Below are 5,561 nucleotides of genomic sequence, written 5' to 3'. Positions count from 1 at the left end.
CAATATGTATTTGATTTCCGTAACGTCCTTGTTGACAGTAAAGGCAGCTAATTAGCGTAATTGATATTTGTATTTACTTCTCGGCTGTTTTCTTGTGTATTTTTGGAGAGGCAGTTCGTGCTTGCTATATAAGAGCTGGATATAGGGATCAACCATGGCAGCGGCACAAGGGTTTTTTAGGGATGAGCACGGACCCCGGGAGGTTTCGGCGAGCTATTGCGACAGACCGGGGCTTCGCGGGCTCGCCAAAACCTCCCGGGGTCTGTGCCTGGCCACCATCCCCACTTGGACCTTCTTCATTCCTGGGGCCACCATGTAGGGTCTACAGCTTGGAAACTAATTTTTGAAGCCTGGAAAAACTAATTTCCAAGCAGAAGCTCATTTCCAAGCAGACGCTTCCCCCCCACCCCCCACCCCCTACGTTCTGGCTACCAAATGTTATTTATAATAAGCTGCAAGACTCCAGAGGTGATACCAGCGCGGCAACAAATCGCTGCATGACAATACTACTTACTGTAGCAAGAAACAGCTTTTCTCTGTGACCGCATTTCTAATTGGGCTGTAAGAAATAGCATTAGAGCAGTGGTGTATAAGCAAGAATCATATTTGTATGAGGCTCATGGCTCGCTGTGGCTCATCCAGATACCACTTTACAACTTCAGTCATCAAATCAGCAGAACCACAACAGGCTCTGGTACAAGCCAAAGGGGAAAGTGCCATTGTAAAACTGAATACAGCTGCTTCCATAATAGAACTAATTGCATATTGCATCGCAGAGCTAAATTAGTAGTGAAAACAGTTATAAAACCAACAGACAGTGAAACATGACTCACTGAGGAATTGCTGCCAGTTCGGCGAATTCTCATTGGCCCCAGTTCAACAGCCCACACCTGCATTTTCTGAATAGTAAATATATAATAAGGCATAATTACTAGAAAAATACGCAGCACTCCAAATGTGACAACACGCTACTTGTTTATTGGGATAGTGAATAGTATATAATAAGTTTGACCCGAAGTACTTCTGAGCCACCTGGGGTCACAACGCAGAGGGGAGCCGGACAGGACAATCCCGAACCGTGTAATCCACGAGAGGTGGATCTGTAACATAGCTGACGGCTGCTTCCAATTGACATGCTAGAGTGATACAAACCTCCCCGTGCTACTAAATCAAAGGAGAGTAAATAGGAAGAAAGCATAAACAATAATCACTGTTAAAAAAATAATCAGATATTTATAGCTTGGCTTAAATATTCAAGCTGCAATGACTTGGGATGTCTCAGCTGACTTTACTCACAGTAATAGCTCCCTCAATAAAAAACAGATGTAGAAAGCAAACTTCATCTGTTCCTTCTGCTTATGGTCCCTTTCTCCCCTCTTTTTCTAGAGGAGTTTTGTGACTGTGCTGCCCACAAGTCCCCAAGAGAGGTGGGAATTGGACCCAGGATTCAGGGAGCGCACGCGTGGGGTGTGCTCTCTCTGCTGCAGACCTCGGAGCCGGTGCTGACTGCCAGAGCCAAACCTCTGCTCGGGCTGCGACAGCAGCAGCGCTCAGGCACCGCTCTGGGCCCAGCAACAAATGCTGGTTTGAACACTGATCTTGAAGGACGTTGATGTGCTTGGGCCCAGTCTTCCCTTTCTCCCATAAAATTCCTTCCTCGCTGATTTCTGCAGAGGGTAGGAGGGAAACCTTTGTTTCTCCCACACTTTTATCAGCTCCAAGTCGCTGCAGGACTCCCATTGCTGCTTTCAAAATCTATTTTTATGCCTGTCTCTGGACACGATTGGGAAACTGCTCTAGAAGAGGCACATTAACATTTCTCACCTCACCTCCAGAGCAGCAGCTTTCACTGACCAAGAAATGCAGACATCTACATTCATTTAGCATTTCCACTTCTGCACGTAGTTCATGGAAATAATTTCTCTCCTGCAGCTCAGCTCTCAGAGGTGCTGGGGTCTCTGTCCTGAGCCACTTTAAACTCACAAGTAGTCTGACCGAGCTCAGGTAGTTTGATGGCTCAGGTCACAGAGCTGAGCAGTTGCCAGGACTTCCCTCGCAAGAGGAGGTAAAAATTAATTTGGGTGCCTTCAAGAAACAGCTCTCCCTGCTTTCAGCGGTCTGATATGACATCACTGCTTCAAACAAACCCCTATTCTTCTGTTTTTCATTCCCACAAGCACTATCTTTTCAAAGTTTTCTCTGAGCAGTGAAAAACCTTCATCATTTCAAGGTTATTCCCTTTACCGGTGCTTGCGGGGCAGCACGGGCTACAGTGGAAACAGCTGACTCTTACCAGGCTCAGTGTGGCAATCCTGTGCCACCGTGCTCTGGGACTCAAGAGAAGCTCTTCTCTGTGCACCTCCTTACTTCACCTATTCTCTTCTAGACTTTGGATCCTTGTGATGCCTCTTACTGCATTGATTTTGGGGAACATCCACAAGAGGCGTAGAAGACTCAAGTGGAGCGTCCATTAAATTGGGCATGGTTGGTGCTGCTTCAGTCCATGCTTCCATGGTCTTGAGGACCAGCTGGAATCGGGGGATTTCGTGTACTTGACTGGGCACGTATGGACATTTTGCAGCACATCACATCTCTGCCATGACTTAAACAAAATTGTTTACAAATCAGCAGCAGATACAAGGTGGAAGGCACTCCGCCTTCCACAAGACAATGCCAAGCTATATAAAGGTGCTTTCCAAGCATATCCTCCTTTTCCATCCAGAAATTTTGTCTTGGCAGGTTTTTAGACTTGCCCATGTTTATCTGGGATTTCCAGACATCTGGGAGCGCTATCAAACTGGCAGCCACGCTGAATCAGATTTACTCTGCATGCACTGAACTGTAGGCAGTGTGGAGATGCCGTAGAGGGATAAGGTAGATCAATTCCTGTATGGAGTAAAGCAAGCAGTTGAAACAATAGGAACTTTATTACTGACATGACAGAGCCAGGATTTCAGTCCACATTTCAATAAAACATTTTAAGAAGTAAGATTTTGCCCATGATAGTGCAATTTTGGGGATTATTGAGTACAGTAGCTTTTTACTTCTGGAGATCCAGGTTCAAATTCATGTTGTAGGACTGAAGATCTTGTTCTGGTCCCACCTCCAGACATTTACTTTTAATTTCAACAGACACAATTTTGGGGGGCATACTGCCTGCCCTGGAGAGCTCAGACTAGAGCGAGAAGAGATGTTAGAGTTCAAGACTGAAAGGCACCAGGAGCACTGTGTAGAGAATTGCTCACCTTAAATTTTATGCTGGCAAGTAGCAGAAACCTCACACACAGAAACAAAAATCCTCTTAGCTCTGAATTAAAACTGTACTAGCAGGAAGGAAGGAAGGACGGAAGGGAAGGAAGAGAGCAGGCATCACGCTCTGACTTCTCCCTTGGTTTAAGACATCGAGAAATAGCTAAAACCGAAGCGTAGGGCAACCGGGAGCCTAAATCCGACTGAGGTGTTAAGCCATTTGTGCGCTACAGGGGAGAAATTAGAGTGCAAACCAGAAACATTTTTCCTATTGTTTACGCTCAATCTGCACATGTTAAACATTAATATTTTCTTGTGTTCAGTGTCAGTTTTCCTCCTGCTATGCATGCATACATATGTGTTGGGGGGGTGCTTGCACATATTTAAAGCCACTTTTCTCTGGTAAACTTTTAAGAGCTTAAGTGTAAAATATTAAGCAAGCAAGTATTTCTGTGAAGCTTTGGAAGATATTCAGAAAGTCTTGTTATCAGCTTCTTGTTGGCAGGCTCGTGGTATTGCTTAAAACCCGGTGCCAGCCAGCGCTAACAAACAACCTTTTATTCGTCCACCACATCAGTTCCTCAGCGCTGAATATTTCTACTCATATGGCAATATTTTAGCAAGCTGTTGAGTTTTACTTCAGTGTAACTTCAGGGACCAAAGAGCTGCTCTTTTTCAAAGTTTCAGAGGAATGGAATAAATTTAGGTTAAGTAACGATGATTATTCTAGGCAAAGATTTCCTTCATTTAATCTTCCCATAACCAAAAAATGCAAGCAGCATTACCACTCATTTAAAAAAAAACTAATGAATTTCCAAGGGAAATTAGAGAATCAGTCCTAAAGTATTTGGATTAGGGAATCTAATTCTGCAGCCTCTTTGCATATGAAGCAAAAAGCAGAGTGGATGAGAGCCACATGCTATGCAGTTTCTCAGCCTGGCAGATTTATTTTTCATTCCCCCTCTCTCTGGCCAGAATCTCTGTTTTGTTCTCAGCACCCTTCTTGCTCCAATAATGTTGTTTTTCTTTAATTTCCCAAGGGCGGCTGTAAATTCAGACCCATATTTGAACTTTCGCAGCGATCTGACCTTTATTCTCATGCTTGACCTCTAGTGCCAGGGCTTGGCCTCACCTTCAGAAATGACCTGTGTGTTTGGTCACCAGCAGGTGAGTTCTGGGTGCACCCTCAGTGATGAAGCAGTAGCTGCTTTGCTGCCTAAAGAAATGTTTACATGCCTACAAAACACACTGACTAGCACGGTGAACTCCATCTTTCAAAAACTTCCCCATCTCCTTTCAATTTTGAAGCATTCCCAAAGAAAGTCAACAAACCAGGACCAGATGTATCTTCTCTGGCAGCGCCAGGGGGGCCCGCCCAAGTTCTGAAATTGCCGCGGTTTTTAATTGCCTTACAATGGGGCAGCACCCAGGAATGCGATGTCCGCTGGTGGGCTCCAGCACCCTCCTGGCAGGAGCGGCAGTGTGGTGGCTCCCCGGGAAGCTGTCTCAGGAGCTGTGGCACTAGGGGGTCCACGTTTGTTGCATCTCCATATCACGCTTACTTAATCTAAAATGTAAACCTTTTTTCTGTCTCTGACTTTCAGTTCTACAGACCTCAGCGTGCAGTAGGAAACCAGTGAATGATGTTTTGAGACCGCTATATATCTGCAGAACAGTACAACTACCCCCAGGTGCCCCTTTGTTTTCATACAGCACCTCTACAGCAGGTCCAGCCTGCTCTACTTGTACAACCTCCAAAGCAAGCAGTTGTCCTCAGACAGTTAGTATTTTGGTCCTGCTGCTGGGCCAGCCAGTCTTTCCCCAGCAATAGGTCACTTTGACTCTAGAAAGGTTTCAGGCAGCAAGGAGCAGAGGACATGGGAAGAGGGATTTGTCCCGTGCTGAGGAACCAACCATCCTTCCTCTCCTATAAAAGCAAGCTCGGGATCAGATAGTAAGACAACCTGCAGAGAGGGAGGACAAGAGAAGGAGGAGGTTCTTGTGGCCACGTTGCTGGACTAGGTCTCAGAGATCTGGGTTTAGTCCGTTGATGGACCTTGGATTGCCTGGGTGTAGTTTAGGGTTTTATCCAGATCGTGCCAAGCCTTTCCACTGATTCGGACATGCTATGGGTAGTTCTGCCTCAGCTCCCAAATTGCCAAGCAATGCTGTTCCCCCACTCCTGGACTCCTTCTGCCACCTAGTCTGTTCAAATCGTACCAAGTTTGAGAGAATATACGTCTCTGGTAGGAACAGTGTGCCAAATTTTGTGAGATGGGACCCGCATTTCTTTCTTTGAGAGGTATCACATG

Source organism: Vanellus vanellus (assembly GCF_965231255.1).
Source record: "Vanellus vanellus genome assembly, chromosome: 2".
NCBI classification, from domain to species: domain Eukaryota; kingdom Metazoa; phylum Chordata; class Aves; order Charadriiformes; family Charadriidae; genus Vanellus; species Vanellus vanellus.
This window is presented reverse-complemented; position numbering follows the sequence as displayed.